The sequence below is a fragment of the Tachypleus tridentatus genome, chromosome 11 (genome assembly GCF_004210375.1).
Source record: "Tachypleus tridentatus isolate NWPU-2018 chromosome 11, ASM421037v1, whole genome shotgun sequence".
Lineage (NCBI taxonomy): Eukaryota > Metazoa > Arthropoda > Merostomata > Xiphosura > Limulidae > Tachypleus > Tachypleus tridentatus.
In genome coordinates, this window is record NC_134835.1 from 4317323 (window position 1) to 4339785 (window position 22463).

The 22463-nt window shown below is 34.6% G+C and overlaps 1 protein-coding gene across 2 annotated transcripts in view; it reads right to left on the reverse strand.

The window, feature by feature from the left end:
- Positions 1–16694, reverse strand: part of LOC143231620 (uncharacterized) — a 173737-nt gene extending 157043 nt beyond the window's left edge. For both annotated transcript variants that reach the window (XR_013017077.1, XM_076466144.1), the window contains exons 1-2: positions 16576–16694; positions 7568–7825 (exon numbers count right to left, since the gene is read on the reverse strand). The gene's annotated coding sequence lies outside the window, so the exon portion shown is untranslated. The remainder of the gene's footprint in view (positions 1–7567; positions 7826–16575) is intronic.
- Positions 16695–22463: the final 5769 nt, after the last annotated feature.

A 22463-nucleotide genomic window follows, 5' to 3' on the forward strand; every position in this document is an offset into this window, starting at 1 on the left:
GTTTTTCATCCTGGGGGACTAATGGTCATCATCCCTCTGGAGAAGTGCTGATATTGATAGGAGAGGTTGGTCTGCATATGCTCTCTGATCACAACCTCTCTTTTCACTACTGGTCCTTTATATTCACTTTCATGTACCTTGTCAGTCCCTTACTGACATTGATCTCTCAATTTGCTCCCCTTCATTATTTTCCCATTTTTACTGGAGGGTTGGCAATAATCCACTAGGCAGTGATTTTCTTATACTTTTGAGAGAGACTGGCCATGGTCAATGCCATCTAACCCACATTCCCCAGTGGAAGCCGGATTAGGCAAACTGGCCCTCTCACTGCTCTTGCAAAACTTGATCCTGCTATCAATAGATGACTATGTGGCAGCAGTAACTGACTATTATACAACCAGCTGCTCAATGTATTCTTAAAACTGTCACGTTTTTCACTATATCCTCGTCCATGGTGGAATTGTGCCTGCTAGATGGAATGGAAGGCTCAAAAACGGGCCTGGGAAACTTTCTGTAGAAATCCCACACTCTTGAACTGCACTGCTTTCCAGCAGTCCAATGCACACGCTCAATGGGTAAGACGTCAAAGCCATAAATCTAGGATTAAGTTTAAAACCAGCATATCTTCTACCACCAGTTCCAAAGTCATATGGGAGAAGATTCGAAAGGTCAGTGGGCAATATAATTCTGTCCCCCTCTCAATCTTCTACTCTGATGGCCAAGTAGCTGATACCCAGAGCACTGCCAATACTTTAAGTGAAAGCTTTTGCTGAATATCTAGCACATCTGCTTCTTCCATCTCAGCCATCAAGACTCAGGCAGAGCAATCACCTCTTTCCTTTTGAGCTGACTGTCTGACAATAATTATCCCTTTACACTGGTGGAACTCAAACTGGCTCTTCTTTGGTCTGGCAGTACATCAGTTGGACCTAATAATGTACACTGACATGTTGTGCCATCTACCTCGGGCTTCTTTTGCTATTCTTCCGAATGTTTTTAACTGGATCTGGCAGGCGAATGTTTTTCCTGGTGCCTGGTGCCAAGCTGTTGTCCTACCCTTCTATAAACCTGAGAAGGGTCCAAGGATTCCTTCAAACTACCATCCAATTGCTTTGACAAGCTGTCTCTAAGACCTTAGAGAAGATGGTTAATGCTCATCTTGTTTGGTTCATCAATTCAAACAATCTCCTCTCGCCCACTCAGTGTGGGTTCCAACAACAGCACTCTACCATGGACCACCTCATTCGACTTGAAACGATCAGAGAAGCCTTTCCAAATGAAAATCTTGTATCAATATTCTTTGACATTGAGAAGGCTTATGGTACTACATGGAGGTATGGCATTTTGCAAGACCTCCATATATATTGGTTATGTGGCTATTGCCCATTTTTATTAAACATTTTTTAATAGGCAGGACATTCCAAGTTTGTGTGGGTTCGACACTTGCCCGTTCATTTCTACAGGAATTTGGAAACTTTAGGGCTGTGTTTTGAGTGTCACACTTCAGTATAAAAAATGCCATCACTGAACAACTCCCCTTCACTGTTGCAAACAGGCTCTATGTCAATGACTTTCACATCTCATGTCAATCGTCGAACAAAAGGTATATTGAGCAGCAGCTAAGACTTCCCTCGATCATTTACTGAAGTGAATCACAGCAAATGGCTTTAATATCTGTCTGAAACTTTGCATGCATTTTGCTGCCAACAGGGTATTCATCCTGACCTTCATATTGGTGAAGTTGTGCTGCCTATGGTCCCCGAGTTCTTGGGGCTTATCATTTTGACTAAGCTAACCTTTGTACCACACATTAATCAGCTGCAGGTCAAATGTACAAGAACACTGAACATCCTTTGTGTCCCCTCTACCACCACTTGGGGAGCAGATTGACTATGGATCATTGATCTATGGCTCTGCCAGCCCCTCAGCCTTGATGCTGCTGGACCTCATTCATGATCAAGGACTTCAGCTCTGCACTGGGGCTTTCTGCTCTTTCCCAGTTCAGAGCTTATATATATATATATATATATATATATATATATAGAGAGAGAGAGAGAGAGAGAGAGAGAGAGAGAGTCTCATGAACCTTCTTTGCACCTCTGCCATTTGCAACTGTCTTTACTATATGCTTCAAAATTTTCATTCCTTACCAAAGCATCCCACCTAGAGTTGTTTTACTTCCTTAATGGGCCATACTTTTTCAGAAGTCAGTCTGCCATTGCTCCTTTTGGCCTTCATATCCAGGGATAGTTCGATGAATTGCATTTGTCCTTTTATAACACTGCTGTATCCACTGGTCAGCCATTCCCAAAAAAGGCTTACTATAGTCTCCAAATGTGACCTTTAAAGTCACCTAAAAAACGCAGATACTCCTGATTGGAAGTACCATCTTTTATTTGCTGAACATCTTTCAAACAATCATTCCATTCCCATTTATACAGATGGTTTGAAATCAGATGACTGTGTGGGCTCTGCTGTGGTTTGTTGAAGTTTGGTGGTTGTGCACAGAATCCCCACTACAGTTTGTGTTCACTACTGAACTGTATACCATTTCTCTTGCCCTGGATCACATTGAAGCTAAGCAGTACTCAAACTGCACTATTTATACTGACTTGCTTAGTTCTCTACTGGCTCTGGAATCACTTTACGTTTGTTCACATCCTGTTCTCGCCGATATTCAAAACTGACTGGCCCATTTCTCTTTAACATCTATTCTATCTAATTTTTCTGGATACCAGGCCGTGTTGGTATTTGCAGGAATGAGCTCACCAACATTGCAGCTGAACCTATCTGCTCTGGCTCTGTCACCACTGTCCCTATTCCATATATAGACTATGGTCCTGTATTCACAGCTCAGCTCCATGCCAGTCGACTTGGAGTGAGCAATGCGAAAACAAATTTTTACCAATAAAACTCTCTATTGGACTTTGGCAGTCTTGTTACTGTAAGGATTGGAAAGAGGAGGTTGTTCTAACTAGACTAGGCATTGGTCACAGTTTTTTAACTCATCATTTTCTTTTATCTGGAACTGATGCACCAATGTGTAGTCTGTGTAACACTCAGATCACGATAAGTGACACTTCACTATCTTGCTGTCGTTGAGTCATAATGATGGCACCATTTTAAAAATCTTCTGTCCCAAGGTTTGTTCATAATGTTAATGTTATTGGTGATGGTTACACTGTCCACCTTGGTAAAGTTTAGTATTTTAAAGACCATTATTCTTTTGAATGCCATACAAGTTTTTAAATTTGTACGTTACACCTTTTTAAGTTGGCTCCCTTTTAAAATTCACAATTCATCAAGTTTAATTTGAAATTAGAAACTGTCCATAACATTAAATAACTCGAAACCAGGACTGGAAAGGCCATCTTCAGGCAACTAATGCTGCTGTTTGAACTACCTTGTGGTCAACCTGGTGAGTTATTAAAATTTTGCTACATGTGTTTTAGAAGTTGTTACTGTACTTTTTAAAAGTGGCCATAAATGTCAAATAACTTGAAACCAGGACTGGAAAGGCCAACTTCATGTGACTGACAGTGGTCTTTGTACTTACTTGTTAGTCTTCTTGGCAGGTTATGATAATTACAATTATGCTACAAAAAGTCCTTTACAACTTCTATTACTGTAGCTCTTCTCTAACATTATAGACTAGATGTAAACATTGGTTTTATGCTATTTATGTTATTCAATGCTGTTTGGTTTTACCTTAATTTCTTTTTATGAATTTTACTGCATTTTCTTTAATTTTCCCTTTTTACTGTATGTTTGGCACAATAGCCTACCTGCTTTCTGCCATAAAACAGTAAATCAACCAACCAACCCAACCTTGGAACCATCACCACAGTCCACTCACCCCTAAAAAATGGTTTGTACACAGGTTGGACCCCTCTTAAGCAGCACATTGTAAAATACCCACCACTCTTAAAGAGTGAGGCCCCACACAAAAGATATCAAAAACTATGCAAGAAATAAAACCTGAGCCATATGTTTGGCCATTAAGAAAACAATACTTAGCAAGGAACATAACCCTAACTTTTGGAAGCTCACTGGCATTCTCAGAGATTTGAAAGATGATGCCAATTCATTCATACTCGCAACTCCCACACCAAAACTAAGATTAATACCGCCAGTAACCACATTAAAACAAAATTGAAATGATTACTGTAAAAGCAATAGACAGCTCTTATCCAGAGCTATTGGTTTTCTGGTGCAAGGGCAAAGCTATAATCAAATAGCTATTCTAGCAATAACTTACCTGGGATCAAATACAACAGCACCCACAGATAGCAACAAAAAAACAGAAAAGATTCTCTTAATACTTCAAAAAGTACCTTTGCTATTCCAAACATTCCATCCTTTGATGCAACATACCAGTCATATAAACCAATTTTAGTCAGAAGCCTAATCTCTTCATAACTCGATTCCCACCCACTTACACTAGTGACTATTACTTTCCCTTCATTTCACACCAAACTTTTTCCCAGAACAGAAATCAAACTCCTGTTAAAGAAATTCAAATACAAATCCCCCACTGAAGATAGAATACCACTGAAAAACGTCTCTGATCCAATGAGAACCATAAGCACTTTTCCTCAATTTTTTTTTACCTCTTTACTCTCAAAACATTGCCAAAAGTGATTAAAATGCCAAAAAAGGACAACCTTAGCAACACCAGTAACTACAGACTGATGATCCTAGTGACTTCACTCCGATCTTGTAGTAAAGCCATAATGAACCAAATTAACTGCTCTTTAGAAGCTAACAAACTAATAAGCAATTATCAAAATGCTGGTAGAAGTAAGAGACAAACCACCAACCATTTGGTTAGACTTACTGAATCTGCTTTTGCAGCTTTAACTGCCAAGAAGCCATTGTAGCTATTTTTCTCGATATCCAAAAAGCATTTGATTCAGTATGGCACAATGGTCTTGGATATAAACTCAGGCTATAGGCATCCCACCCAGCCAAGTCTGATGGATATAGTTTTCCCTCCAACCACACAGCTATGGTTAAAATAAATGGCATCCTCTGATCCTTTGGATCTAAGAGCCAGAGTATACGAAGGATTGGTACTCAGCCCGATACATGTGTCAACCATACTTCCCAATATGCTGATGACACACCTATACGAAGTGCCTCCAGTTACCCACACACTGCAACAGCCAAGGTTCAAGTAACGCTGAATACTGTGGCACAATGGTGTGACAAACAGCATGTTGCCCTGAACCCCACTAAAACCGAAGTTACTGCTTTCTGCCATATATTTAACACATCCTGGAAAAATTCAGCAATGTTAAGCAAAGCCTCAATAACACAGGACATCCACTTAACCAATACTGTCAAATGTCTAGGACTGACTTTCTGACAGACCTATAATGGTGGAAAAATGCAAGAACTGGAACAGTGACTAAGTTATAATACCAAGGAATAAAAAAAGTTAAAACAAGCTGAAAGAGAATACACACTAAAATGGAAACTTACAGGAATAAGCAAGATTTTCAAATGGAGACAAACTTCATGTAATTAATAAAATTGCTAAAGTGTGAACTTGACCAATTATACAGCGAGAGACTGGAAAGTCTAAAAATAAAAACAGGCATAAAAGATGAAGTGAAGAAACATTTAACAGTAACATCCATAAACAGTTCAAAAGCAAACTAAACAAATCAGCAATAAGAAAACTTTAAAATAAAAGCCAGAGAATTACAGATACAAAGGAAACAAGTTAGGTTACTATAAAAGAATTATACAATACCAAGAAAATAGATGACAGTAAATGGGAAGAAGTCATTAGTAATTTCCCCCACACTTCCACCTGATGCAGACAATCTAGCTAAACCTTTTACTCCTACAGAGGTAAAATACACAAGTATCAAGTTCTTTAAATATTTCTTCATTTGAAGTAATTTATATAGGTACTTTCATGTTTGAGTAATTGCCATAAAAAAAATAATTGTCTGATGAGAGTCATAATGAACAGGACCAGCCTGAATAACTGGAACATCTAGCCATTCTGCTCTGTGCAGCAAGTGAAACTATTGATACTTCATCTATGTCTTCCAACTTAAAAACTTCAACTTATCTTCATCAATCAATGCCAAGGAAGATTTTAATCATACCAGTTCTCCAGCCTTTTATATATCAGCCTTAACAAATCTCCATCCACTCAAATATGTTATACTCCAAAAAAGGCAAGTTTTCTACTTGTATCTCTTACAAATAAAGTCCAACAAAACAACCCTAACAAGACCAGCAAAAAACAAACATCAAGAATCCTATTAATCTTCCTCTATAAAACTTGCTACATCCACTTCTGGTAGCCCTACAAAAGTCATCATAGGGGTTCCCTCAGATTTTAGGCAGCCTGATATCAAAAATCAAGCATTTCTTTCAAGGAATTCATTTCTCAGAAGATTGATGCTTACCAAAAGGTGGCATTGTCATCAAGTGTTGCCACCCATAAGATTATGACAAGCTTCTTCAACCATGGCCTGGTACCCCTTTCAATTGATCCAAAAATCTCAACAGACAAGAATGTACATTGTTATTAGAGATTTCAAAACAGGCACGTCAATAAAGTTAAAGAACTTAAAGCAGCAAATATTATTCCAGTCACCACAAAAAAAAAAATTTATAACAGGTATTTTCACATATGTAACTTAGATTCTATTGTAGGAGCACAAGATAGCTCAAAACCTAAATGTCAAAAGAAACCATTATGTTGTTTACCAAGTATCCTGTAGTATGCTAAAGCACTTCCAGCAGCTTAAGTATATAAACTGTCAATGATTTGCTCAGACACATTACAATATGTTCAATGTCAAGGCATCTACCTCATATGCCAGAGTGACAAACTATGACAAGAAACAACCTGCAGTAATTCAAAGCCAACATGTTTCTTCATCCATGTCTGTTCTATGATTCAGTAGGTATTTGAAATTCAAAGCAAAAAATTCCAGCTGAAATCAGGTAAGCCTACTAATAATTTATTTTCCAGTCTTTTCTAACAAACCACAAGTGTCTCAGACTCAAACAGCAACATTTAAAACAAACTCAACCTGTATCTTATGCTGATGAAACAAAATCCAAACTATATCAGTTAATGCAAGAATCCCAAAAACATGAAATCTCAGAACAACAGCATAAATGCACTTAAACCAGAAGACCTAGAAAAGTGGATGGAGATCTAATCAAGTCTTATTGCTTTCATTAACAATGCCTTTAATTTGTTTTTCAGGTTTTGTACAAAGTTTAGCAATTGTACACATCAGTTCAGCTCCCAATTTTGATTGAGATCTGGAGAACCCCAATCCTGTCTTCCTGGCCAAATTTATAGACAAGACACATTTCAGAACAACTGTTGGGTAAGTAAAAATGGGAAACTTTCCATATGAAGTTTGAACTGTGAGCTGTGCAGCAGACAAGATGCAGTTCTAACTTAACTTAATGAACCATTGCTAAAAAGAAAATATTTTAATTTTCCAGGATATATTAAATCCTATCAGTAAACAATAAAAGTATTTGTTTACTTTAAATAATATTAAAATTAAATTTCATGACTCACCTCCAGTACCCAATAAAGAAAAAAGTCTAGCAAAGAACAAACATCAAGAACTCCATGAATCTTCCCCTGAAAAACTTCCTACTTCTGCAGTCATTATAGGAGTCCCAGCAGACTTCAGACATACTGCCAGAGACATCAAGTCTTCCTTTCCAGGAATATAATTTTCTGAGGTTAGACACTTACCAAGAAGTGACATTGTTGTCAAGTGTTGCTACTCACAAGATAATGCCAAGCTTCTCGGACCATACTCTAGATCACCTTTTAAGAGAGCCAAGATCACCAGTGTTAAGAATGCATATCATTACAAGCATAGCAATAAACATCTCTTTAGAAGTTAAAAAGAACATACTTATAATAAACTCAATCTCTTATGGCAACAATCATCAGGATCCTTCACACTGTTGTTGCCTTCTCTTGACACAGACTATTACCAAGTAAATGCACATTTGATTGTTATATGTCCTACGCAACTTATTTAGGAACATAAAATAACTAAATATATATAATACATTGTATATTGTATTTGTCTCTTATGACATTTTCTTTTTCTGAAATGAATCATTAACTTTTAAATGGGCAAAAATATAGTCATTGTTATTGATTTCAATGTTATGTAGGCCTATAAAACAAGTATAAAGTAGGTGCATGATAAAAAAACAAATATCAGGTTTATGGTGATAGTGAGCTTGTGACCTTGATTTTTGTGTACTAAGACTAGGGTTTTGTCAGATGAGTATTTTAATCATGAAAATGATTCATTCATTGTAGTATGCGAGGACAGATTATGGACAGTAAACACTGCCCAGCTGAAAGAAGAGCTTGGAAAAGAGGAGATAAGTCAGGAAAGAAGGCAGTTCTTGTGAAAAGGTAAATTTACCAATAATATTGTTTTGTATATCTAAAACCTTTTCATCATGTAGAAAATATGATAAAGTAGTCATTGACAAAACAATCTCAAGTTATACATCTGATATGTTGATGACATATCTGAAATTATGTTTTGTCAATTTGGGGCTCTTATAGTTAATGTCCAAGATGAATGTAATTTATATATTATGACAAGAACCTGTACACTATCCAGACTACCTCACACTGAATAACAAGAATGTTAATGCTTTTCTCAAGGTAAGCTTTACTACTTCATTTTCCTTGTTTTTTTTTTCCCATCTTTATTTTATTTATTGTTCAAACTAAATGTCAGAAAATTTATGGGCATTATGTAGTTTAACATCCATATTAGACCAAGCTTACTGATTTAAAGATAACATGTAGTTCATGTCAGTCACGTTTCACAGGACTAAAATAGCTTTAAATGTTTCAAAATATATGAAAAGACGTACGAATCACCATTTTCAGAATTTACTTCATTGATGCTAAAATAAGTACAATGCAGTGTACAAAATTACCAGTTTGAGTTTTTAGTCACAAAATATTTTTATTTTTAATGAAGAGAACTTAAAATATCCCCATAAAAATTTTGTGCTGCTGTTCATTAGTTAAAAGTTTTATTTTATGTTCAATTCATTACCAATACAAGTCAAACATGACACCTCAAAGGAGGGTATTGGTATCCTAACCATATGTGCCAATGATGCAAGAGCACAGTCAAAGAATTTCTTCTGTTTTGTGCTGTTACATTGTGTAAGATATTTACTTTTGACCTAACATTTATGTAACAAGAAATAATGATATACTTAAATGCAATATATACTGTATGTTATCACCATTGTAATAAAAATAGACACTATTCAACCTGTTAAAAAATTTAATGATTGGTTCTCTGAATTTACTTTAAGAAATATTCATGTTTAAGATTGTACATATAGTATTTCATTAAAAGTGTACCTTTCTCAGCCACAAATCTAAAATAACCATTGTTCCCTCTTAACTGGCAGTTGTGATGATGGATGCAGTGGATAGTTACCTGGCCCCATTTAGCATCAAACTTGAGGACAAGGCAAAGAACCTCTACAAAGAGCAATTCCTCATCTATAAGGTCAGCTGTCAAGGACAAATACTATCTGCTCCCATCCTGTGCTGCTGAAGATTATCTTATTGTATGGGTGTAGTTGTTGATAATGTAGGTGTGATAGATGAATGTCAGTAGGAACTGGGGCAACTGCACACTGTAAGCATGTTCATCGTTTGTTGTACAAGTTTGTTTCATTTTTGAAATCAAAGGAATTCTTAATACATCAAACTTGTACTCAGAAGCTACAAACTTCTAACAAATATCAGACTTAAAGATCTCCTTTGAAAGTAGAGAGTTGATATTTGTCCTGAGGAACGAGGTCAGATCTTAAACAGATGCTGGATTTTGATTCACATCATCTGAAGTATATGTAAATGGAATCACAATCCCACTAACAATATGGGTGTAAATCACCACTCAATCTCAGTTTAAAACAATGCCCATATTACAATGTCAGCCACCTGCAAATGTGTATGCAATGTGTAATGATCATTACTATTTGAAGGATAGTCCAAAAGATTTATTTTTAGAGTTATTGTGCAAGAAAGATGAAGAAAATAGGCTATTTTGAAAAGAGAACACATGGTCAGAGTAAGAGTGGTCCATAGAGCAAACAAAGAGACTGACAGCTTCAAATTTTAGTAGCATTTGTAAATGCACCAATAGAACTACCCTATGTGAAAGCTTTATGCCTGTAAAAAGGTGTCATCAATCAAAACAAATACAGCATGGTTGGACACTTGAAAAATTTGCCATTACAACACTTGAAGACAAGTATTCTTTGTCAGCTAAACCTTTTGGTAATTTTGTATCATACATATCCATTTTTATGTTACACTTGATGCTGTTCTTGAAAGTAACTGTTGAAGTGAAGTGCCCGTATGTCAGTTGGGACCAAGAAATTTCTCCTAAGACAGTACCTTACTTAAAATGTGAAAATAAAAATTTAGTGTTTGATGAAAATCACGACTACTTCTACCAGGTAGAGAGTCAACTTTTTTTGTACAGAGTGATGTGTGGAAATTTGTGTATGCTCTCAAAGATTTCAAAGTCCTTGCAATACAGAGAAATGAGATTTATTAGCAAAATGGTTTCACAATTGACAATGTTTTATGAGCAACATTTCCTCAAAGTTCTTTTGGAAAAATACTTCAAGAACACAATTTTAATGGTTACTAATACATATATTGGTTTGCTGTTTAGTGTTACTAACTATCATATGAAATCACAGGCTCTAAAAGCAAAAGTGATTAGTGATGATGGCAGTGCACATGCATGCATGTTCCTTGGCCCGTGGTGGTGGTGGTATTTGAGGTAGTAGGGGATGTAGTAGGTGCTTTGTTTTGAAATACTGGAATGATAATTACCAAACAATATTTCACTGTAGTAACTTGTTGGTACCAAGTGATCATGGCACATGATACAGCTTGATCCAGACTCCCACATATGAAACTTGGCCTTAGGATCAGCTCTTCTGATGGCCAGAATCCAACATTTTCAAATGCTTTCTCTTTCCTTACTCTTATGAAATTGAAATCTGTGTCTACCTTGATTTTTGCACAAAGAAACATTACGTTTGCAGCATACTGTTTCCTGTTAAACTGACACTGTCAAACACCAAAAAGAACCAGACATAGGCAAAGACAAATTTGGCACTTGGACCCTCTCGACTGTGCTGCCTCCCAACAACTACATTAGACTGATATTACAAGTCAACCATTCTGATTAAATGACAAGAAGCATTGCTTTACTTTTCAAATAAAGTTAAAATTACATTTCATAAATTACCTGATGCACCTATTAAAGAAATGATTGTATCCAACATCACAATTTTCCACCCTTTACATAAACCTACTTTTTGTCAGACCTAACCATGCACAGAACACTTTTTACAAGTTAATATCTTTTACAAGAATGTTAGGTCCAGATTTAAAATTTCTACAGCCATTTGGAAGCTCAAAAGCACACCACACTTTCATCACAGCTCAAGTCAAAGGCATTAGAATTAGGTGGAGTAACCATTAAAAAACAACTTACCTTCTCACTAACAGGCAGTAGTGAGAAGCAGGTTCATGTTCATTATCTGCCACATGAAGTATCAAAAGAACATTTCTTTCAGGTCTCCAACAGTATGGAGAGGTGTGTTTTGGTGGTCCGAGATGTCCTGGAGTAGAAATCTGCATTGGTCTACATTGAATAAAAAACAGACATAATGAATACTATGCCAAACTTGACGTTGGACAATACAGGGTAATGAAGTTACTCAGATGCAAAGATGGTGCACGTGAGTAAGTGTGCTGGCCATCTTACCTCCATTTGTACTGCAATGCATAAAGGGTGTAACAAAACTGTTCAAAAGTCATCCAACTGTTAACTAGGTTGCAAGAAGTGTAGAAAACACATTTCCCTTCTGCAAGGTGAAAACTTGCACCTTAATTTACAGAGGAAATAAGTGATAAATTTACATTTACAGAGGAAATAAGTGATAAACTTGACAACTGGCTTACCAGTACGTAATTGAAACCAAGTTTGTTTGGAGATTTTAGCTTCCACAGTCACTCAAATTTACAATGAAGCATAAACAGCAATCTACCCATCAGTTAATTCTTAAATGAAAACAAGCCAAGCACCAACACAAGCAAGCATGCAAATGTTAACATAACAGAACATTTCATCTACAGATGAACATTAGCTGAAATTACTTGGACTGAAATGTGCAATATCCCACCTCTTCTATGATAGTTATAATATTTCTGAAACATTATAAAATGTTTCTCAACAGCAGAATGGCTTGTACATTAACATGATGAAAACAAGTGTGCTTACCTTGCAAGCTTTGGATTTCATCCATATTTTGGTAATAATTTACTTATATTCTTGAAAACAGGTGAATAAAATTGTACTAATGTTTGACAAATTTCAAAACAGCTTGAATAAAAAGCAAGTAGATATTTATGTTACACAGTGAAATCCTATTGATAATTGCACTGTATCACATTACTCCTGCTTTCATAAGTTATGGCAGGGCTGGGGATCTGCTGCCTGTATTACTGGAATCCATTTAAAAAATTATGCAACTTTCCATGGATAGATCAGTGAACTGGAAACTGCATTTCTTGCAATGTGATAAAGGAATCAGATTGTGTCACATGGACTAACACTGGAAGCTGTGGCCTTCATATGATTCATAACTTAAAAATGGTTGTGAAAGTCAGTTTAGTGCAGTTAAACTAATTAAAGCCCTATACTGGATATTCAAAGACAGTCCAGAACAGAGGGATGATTATATAACCATTACTGAATCAGTCTCACCACTTCAGTTTTGTGGTGATTGTTGGGTGTAAGAGCTATTGAAATATGTGCAAATATAATCAAATATATTAAAGCTATGCAATGAATGAAAAATTAATCTTCTCGTCAGTTGTATCTAACTGTCAGAGGCAAAATCAGATATGTTTACCATGGCTCAATTGGCATTCTTTAAGACCATTGTGAGCATTACAGTACTGTTTCTATGGATTAATTTTCCTTTGATAGACTGTTTCATATGAAATGCAAGGAATTATTTACATGTTACAAAAACATTTGAGATAACACTGATCACTTATGTATGCTCAATATTTAGATTGTCTCAATCCTAACAAAATGCAAGCCAGATGTTACAAAACATTACTTCAAAATTATGTTGAAGGGAACAAGCAAAATTGTCAAGGAAGAATACTTTGACTTTATAATGTAAAAACCTTATAGTTTGACCATTATTTTAAAGATTATGATCCACTGAAGAATGAGTCACTGAATTTGTTCTTGCATAATATGTTAAAAAGTTCATGTCAGTTCAACAGTTTGAGAGGTTTTAAACTTCTAAATATCTCATGGACAACCTAGTGTAGAGTAAGGGTTACCCATAAAAGAAAAGTTTAAAAGTTTCTCTAGTTGTTGAGAGGAGAGTAAGACCATATATTAAATTGGACATTTAATTTCAAATTAACACTAGCTCTTCTAGAGAATGCAGTAACAGCCATACAAGCATAGACAGCATTTGTAAGATAAAAAAAAAAAAAGAGTACTACATTAGAGAAAACAAATCTTATCAAGGATTAACTGAGTGAAAGTAAAGCTAAAAAGCAGAGATTATATGAACATCCAACTGACTTGATAGACAATGCTGACCAAAATGTGTATAATGTCAGGATTCATGCAGAATATGAAATCACTAACTAAAATCTAATCTACTAAGACATGCACTTACTAAGAAGAAAGATTAAATGTATAATTTGGATATTATATTCCAAAAATATTAGACCAACTGAAAAAATGTGGTTGACATGCAAAATCCAGTATCACAATGATGTTATAACAATAACCCGAGAGTTCATTTGGATGCAACATAACTTACGGTTCTATTGAACTTTTTGAAGTTTAATATAAATGTAATCAGCACTTCAGGAACAGTTGAAAACTGAATTTAAAAGTTAAAGGGGTTTAGACATCATGAGTTGATGTGCTTTAACTTACTGGGTATTACCTTATTGAGGTTTTAATTCTTTAGAGTTTGTTTTGTCTTTCAGAACTGACATGAATAAATGTGCATTTTAAAAGTATTAGGTATATTTTACTATATGTTTCAGGTATATAAAAATCCTGAAAAGTCACTAAAATAGCAAGTTAAATCATCAAAACTTACTTTATCTAAAAATACAAAATGCTTATTAAAATCGACAGCAAATTACTTAGGTTAACTGAAACAATTAACCAAAGCTTTAGCAAAACTCATACTCAAATGTAAAACAAGTATTCAACTCAACACGGCACTAGAGAATAAAGTACAAGTAGTACAATTCAATCTCTTGTTAAATAAGAGATGTTTCTCACAACAATAGAGAAAAAAACTAATCCAGTGACACTAACAGCAGGAATGTCTAGTCTTATACTTTAGATCATGTTCATCATTGATGAATTTTTCTACAATTAACATCCACATATGCTTCAATATTTTGGGAGTATTGCTAGTTGAAAAATTACTAAGAACCCTTGTTAGTAGCTTCCAAAAGACCAAATTTCCCTCAACAGCATAATCACCTGGTACAACACAAGATTTTAAAGTTTAATAAACAAAATTATATTTGTTAAATGAATTAATTTAATAAAATAAGATTTATTCATTTAAAATGTACTAAATACTGTAGTAATATAAATTGCAAGTAACCTACAAGGTTTGCAAGATTAAAAGATGTTTCACATTGAGATAGGAAACTATTTGAATTAGACTAAATGTGTACATGCACACTTTCCTTCCACATAATTTAGTGTCATTGAAACATAGTAAAAATCTGTTTAAAAAAAACAAAACATTTGTACAATCTGAATTTTACAACAAAAATATTTTAAAGTATAATGTAAAAAATTAGAAAGTTTCTAAAATAAACACCTCCAAATCAATATGTAGTTTTAATGCTAGTACTTAAACAGTAAAAGGTAATACTGGAAAAATTCTACAATTGGATTTTAATTTTTTATTTTATATATTTATATTTAAGTATTATATTTATTACTATTAAAATTGATAAATATATCAAAATTTATATCATATTGAAGAAATATAAAATTTATCCTAGTTTTCAAAAGTACCATTTTCACTAATCTTTCATACCTAGACACCAAAATAAAAAAAAAACTGTAGATGCATGGTTTACATAATATTTAAGGTAAAGAATAATGAAGTAAAAAAAAAATCCATATTTGCATTGCATCCAAAAAATATTTAACAATTCTTTTGACAAGGTTTTTTTTCTCCAGAAGTTAGAAAATCTCAAAAACATCACAAATATGAACATTCCTGAAAGTTCCAATATTTTAACCACATCATTTTCCTTTCCTTAAACATAAAACAAATGACAAGAAAATCAATGAAACAAGTGACAAAAAGATTCAGATGATAGATAAAAACGACTCACCATGGATAAGCATTATTCACTGATTCTGCCACAAACACTGCCACTTAAATACAAGTGATAGTTATACAAACAAATGTCTGGCAGAAACAAATATCTTTTGACCAAGTTCTGTGCAGAAAAATTTCCTTCCCCCCCACATGTTGAAATAACTTCGGTATATATTAGACATCCTTAGTTGTAGTTATACAACTATGCTTTTTTATGGTTCGATAATTGTTCTAATTTCACTTGGTACCAACTACAAGTTCATTAAAATACAAGTTTAGCCACTACTGCTAAAATATAAGAAAAGATAGGCTGCTAAAACAGTTATACCTCAAGGTGTTCATGACTGGAACAAAGTTGGGGATTCCCCCTTCAGGTTTAAGTCCAAAACATGAAATTTCAACTGCAATCCATCACCAATTATGGATATGATAGCTTTTAATAACTGATATTACAATATTATCATTACTTTAGTACAAAAAATAAATAAATAAAACGCATATATTCAAACACTACCATAAAAAGAAGGTTACTTAAAATGTAATTTGAACTATTGTTAAACTAAACACAAGTCAGGCAAACTATGACTAACCTAGCTACTCGAATTTTGTCATTACCTGGCTATACATCTCACCAATTCACATAACAATACGTATCAAGAGAACAATAGCACCAAAACTAACCACCTGCATGTAGTTTCACTAAGTGAGATAGCACTACAGTACTATTCTTACTTAAATGTTTCAATCAATGTTCGATAAATATCCACATTTTAAATTTTATATAGAACACAACCCACTTACTTTACAATGTCTCATTACACAACAATAGGTCACCATATTAAACGTTAATATATTCCCCACGAAAGTATATTTTAGAAACGACTTATTTTTCCAAAACACCACTATGTCAGGTCAATAGCTTTGTAACACAAAACTATTTTCCTCGAATATACTAAACGCAGGCTTTACAAGTACCAAATTTCTTTTCCAACAATAATTATTATACACGATCATGAATCAGAAATTCCTACTTACTATTAACACAACTCAAACACAACGTGTTAATATTCCAAACTTTGTTCGTTTACTAACCCTGTCCTGTTAAAACTTATCTTCTAACACTTCTCTATTACTTTTAAAAACTTCTCTACTTCACACGTTTGTAATGCTAAACCGGTGAACTACTTAATCCACGCAAAAGACCACCTTACGGTAGCAATAAATTAAATATCGCACACAAATATGTGCTGAAATAAATAAACTAGCATTTTGAAATATAATAATTTACGCATTAAAATAAATATGTTTTCAAGCCACAAAACAAAATTTAAAATTAAACTTGCAATTGTAATTACAATAATAAAATAATATAGAAATATTGTGGTTCTCAAAGGAATAATTACTCAACGAGCGAAGCTTTCTGACACTAATTGCAGAATTACACAGCAGTTAAAAGGAGGGGTGGCTGGTTCTGTACCTGATACTGTCTGAGTAAAATCACAAATTATTTTTTGTTTTTGAATTTCACACAAAACTACATGAGGGCTTTTTGCAGTGAATGTAGATTTTTAAAAAGATGAGTTCATGTGCTAGCGAACTGTTATATTTTGCTCTAAACGTGACGTTTCGAGCTTGATAGCACTTCGGACCATGTCGAATTTTTTGTTTGTTTGTTTTTTTGAATTTCGCGCAAAGCTACTCGAGGGCTATCTGTGCTAGCCGTCCATAATTTAGCAGTGTAAGACTAGAGGGAAGGCGGCTAGTCATCACCACTAATGGCTACTCTTTTATCAACGAATAGTAGGACTGACCCTCACATTATAACGCCCCCACGGCTGAAAGGGCGAGCATGTTTGGCGCGACGGGGATGTGAACCCGCGACCCTCAGATTACGAGTCGCACGCCTTAACACGCTTGGCCATGCCGGCCCCGAAATTTTTGTCTCCTGCAAATGTGGGTAAAGATTTACTCTATATTAAAGTATTCGTTAATGCAGTCAGGCGAAGACAGGCGAACTTAACAGTACTGCAATTTCAAGTTTTGTTGTTATTAATGGAACAAAAAACCAACTCGCCCATTTCTCTTTATCTTACAATTATATTAGGTTTTCAGAATATTAGGCCACTTCGGTATTCGCGGGAACAAGATCGCAGTTTAGCCTGTCTGCTCTAGTGCAATGACTGCCGTGCCTGTTCTATATATGAACTATGGTCCTGTATTCAAGTCTCGGCTCTGCGCCATTTGACAGTTGACTAGGAGCGAGCGACATGATAACTAACTTATCCAAATCAAACGTTTTTTTGTTCTTCGGCCGTCTTGTTTTCATGAGGATCCTGGCAAGACCATAGGATGATTACAGCTTTTAACTCATCGTTTTCCTGTATCTGCGACTGATGCATCAATGTGTTCTCTTTGTGACACTAATGTCACAACAGGAACGTTTTACTGTCGTGCCGTCACGACCGTGAACGATAGCACTATTTAAAACATGCTTTTATCTACAGATTTACTCCTTACTTCGTACACTGTCATTGGTGATGGTGACAGTGTCCACCTTACTTATATTTTGAAATTTTTAAGGGTCATTGACCTTTTTAATTCTACATAAGTTTTTATCCGAATTTTGGACATTGTTTTGTTTTAACTTGATTTCGTTTTACTTGCTATAATAGTTCTGGTACCCCACTGGTAAAAGTTAGGTCTTTGGATTTACAAGCAAAAATCAGGGGTTCTATTCCCCTCAGTGGGCTCAGCAGATAGTCCGATCTGGTAATAAAATAAAATAAAAACTATTTTGTGTGTGTTTCCTTATAGCAAACCCACATCGGGTTATCTGCTTGGTCCACCGAGGGGAATCGAACCGTTGATTTTAGCGTTGGTAAATCCGGAGACATACCGCTGTACTAGCGGGGTGCTCAAATAGGCTCGTTGCTTTATGCCATGAAACGCCAACCAACCGTTCACAAACAAAAGCTAAATATTTGGATGTTTGCTGTTGAAATACGTCATAAGTAGGAATTTATAATTATAATTTTTAATTCTGTAAAATATCATTATGAAGGTTATTTTTGGTGGATATATAAATTGGTTTGGTTTGGTTTGAATTTTGCGCAAAGCTACTCGAGTTGCTATCTGCGATAGTCGTCCCTTATTTAGCAATGTAAGACAAAAGAGAAAGCAACTAGTCATCACCTCCCAACGCCAAATTTTGGGCTGTTCGGATATATAAATATTAGAAAATATACCATTAATGCCATTTAACCATATATCTATCATCTATTTTAATATTTCTCATTTAACTTTATTACTTATTATAACCATTAAGTCTAAGTCGTGTTTATCACCAATTGCAACATTACGATCGGTATTGAAACCTTTAGACGTATAGATTTTCGTTTTGCTTTAGCTCCTTTCACATATCTATAACGTCACACTGGATATTAACAGTAAATCCCTCTGTGGTGCAGCAGTATGTCTGCAGATATATAATGTTAAAACCGGATTCGATACCCGTGGTGAGCAGAACACACATAGCCTATTGTGTAGTTTTGTGCTTAATTCTCATCAACAAACCAATTAACGGTTAAAATACCTAACTTATTAAATGCCGTCATTTTTGGGGTTCAAATTTTTCTAAGGATTTACATTTGTGTTTTAACATGAAATTTGTTTTCCAATCTGAGATCGATATACTAATTAGCCCTATCACAGACAAACTTTACATTGTGATTTCTACTTGGCTTTGAACCTTTCAACATAAGTGACTCTTCTATCATGGTTAATGAAATTTTATGGAATAATTCATCTACCCAAAAATCAATTAGTAGCATTGACACAAAAGACACACAAATATTCCACTAAAACTGCATATGATAGAATACTTATTCCATTCGAATGGTTCCAATCCCCATCACACCAAACATGCTCGCCATTTCAGTCGTGAGAGCGTTATAAAGTGACCGTCAATCCCGTTATACATTGATAAAAGAGTAGCCCAAGAGTTGGCCGTGGGTGATAATGACTAGCTTCCTTCCCTCTAGTCTTACGCTGCTAAATTAGGAACGGCTATTTTACAGCTCTCCAATGGCACAGCGATATGTTTGTAGACTTAGAACGCTAAAAATAGGGTTTTGTTACCAATGGTGGGCAGAGTACAGATAGCCCATTGTGTATCTTTGTGCTTAACTTCATAAACAAAGAAACAAACACACTTTATAGACGTTTACTTTCCGTTATTACCACTTGTTTGACTTAGGTAGCTCAATTGCTTTCCTTTGCGCCATTAAACACCAATCAACAAAGAGTGGAATAACTCTACTATGCTCAAAATATCTATGGGTATCTAAAATGAAATTATAAAGTAATAATGTTTGTATAACAGCTTATGTATTCTTAAACAACCAAATGTCTTGTACAGTAGCAAAAATATATTGTTCTCCAGTAAAGTCAATAGATGTAGACTTACTTAACAGCATTTTTACCCACAACATAAACTCCATTTTTATAGGTGGCCTAAAGTGTAAACACATGAAACTTCAGACAAAAAAACAAATGCAATTGGAAGAGAATATTAGACTTTATTAACAATACCAATATACTTCTACTAAATGATGTGACACCGTAGCACACATTGTATGAGAATAACAGTAGTAATACACTTGATCTGTGACTAAATGTATGCACTATGAGCCAAACGTTTGTAAAATGTAATGTGAGAAAATATATTCGGGTTGTCTTAAAATGAGCTTTTTTAAAAAAAGTGAAACATAGAAATTTAACTTCTGAAACTGTACAGAGTGCGACCCTGTGGTTTCAGAGCCTACACTATAACCATGGTGGTCACAATCTTTCTCTTGGTATGCTCCATGTAGATAACAATATTATAAATGTTTTCCAAGAAAATTGTCAAAATACATCGATTTTGTTTGAAGATGAGACCAGAGATGCTCTTTACGCCAGCTATTCAAATTGAACACCTACGGTTGGTTTCGTGATGCCCTGGATATTTTTTTTTTTCACCTGACAGTGATGTCTTGTTTCACGTTTTCTGAAGCATTTCCTATCCTTTCCCCTTGATTTTGTGGCAGGAAGATTTCTAATAGTAACACTTCATACATTTTCAGTTACAACACTTAAGTAACTCAAAACTAGTTTCTCACTAAGATTTACTGTGTAAACCAGTTTACTAAGTATTAAATGAGGGTTTAAAGAGACGGTAAGAATTCATCTTTCTCGTCCCTTAACAATGCACTTAACTTAAATCTGAAAGGCAAAGTTTGGTTAAAGATATATGACATTTGAAGGAAAGTAAGAACAAAAAACACCAAATTTTTATAGGTAACATTTCCTAAATATTGAATTAGGATGTATAATTCACATTTCTCGTCTTTTAACAGTGTACTTAATTTAACTGATATGCTTAGTTTAAACTAATATGACACTTGACAGCAACAGACATTAAAAAAAATGACAGAGAAATGTATGATGTGATGGTTACTTCACAACACATAAAATACTAATGATTGATTCAAACGTTACAATTTGTGGTAGATAATAAAGGTCTTTTCCAATTAGTTCAGAATCTACGTAGACAAAAATCAGAACATAATACATATAACCTAACTCAATGCCTCCAGATTTCACCTATTTGCCATAGTTTCTCCTCCTTGACCATTTTAAATTTACATCTGGTGGACTATATGTTATATTTGACTTTGATAAAAAAAAAAAAAAATGCATTTTTTAATTTAGTGGCTGAGATAGGTTCGTTACGGACTACAGTTGTATAGTGAACATAAAACAGATTAAAATATTAAACAAGAGTCGCCAATACCCCCTTCATTGACATAATTTTAAAATGTATGTTTAACTGATATTCAGGCAAAGCAGGGAGTAGTTCGTTCTTTTTATTCAGAATGTGTACAATTGAGATCTGACTGACACAAAATGATTTGCTGCATTTTTGTTAAAATTTCTTCTACTTGTTTCAATTTTCTTATCTGTATTAGCTCTCCAGGTTCGTTTTTATCCTCCAGGGGCACTCCTCTACAATTTGTTGTTTACTCTGATTAGAAATCATTTCATATATGTCTTCGAGACTTTTACTCACCAGCTCTACGTTATATTTTGGTTTTATTTTATGAACAATCGTGTGAAGCACACGTTTTAAATAATTTGCTGTTTATTGTTTTTAATGTGTGTTTTATACGTTCTTTTGTAAAGCACTTGAGATGGAATCCTAAATTATACGTTAAGAACATTGCACTATTGTTTTCTGTTTTCAGTATTTTGCATATCAGTTTTACAGTTAAAGAAATTACTCTCATCATCAAGTCGGAGATATCAAGCTCACTCTGAGCTGAAGGCAATGTTACAGCTTTTCTCATGATACCTTCTTCTTTATTCGTCTGCACTTAAGTACCCAACTTTCTATCTGTTTCACTTTTAAATGGTTCAGTGGATACATAAATACTCTAACTTAAACTATTATAATTGCTTTATTAACTTAGATTTTGTCATAAATGACAGTGGTCCAACTTTTTAGCCAAATGTTAAGTTTGTTACTTTGTTTACATGTACACTTCACTTTACATAACGAAGCATAACTTACAGAGAACCAGATTTATAATATGTCAACTTAAATCGTGATCCAATAGAGCCTTCCTGGAAATATTTTCTATTTCTTCAGAGATCAAACCAAAAAACATGTGACTTGGACAGTTTAACTTTAGCTTCATTTTACCCTTGCATACTTATAAGTTGTGTGTAAACTCACGGATATCAAATTGTCACATATAAAATTGAGTTAATGTGAAATTTTCTGAAGAGGCAAATTGTATTTTTTTTATAAAAAGACACTGAAATGTGTATACCTGAGATTTTGGTATTGGTAAGAAAGATAATAAAATACCAACACATATAAAAAGAAGATAAAAGACAACCCTGTCTAAGAAACGACTACACTGCAGCTTTGTCTCCCA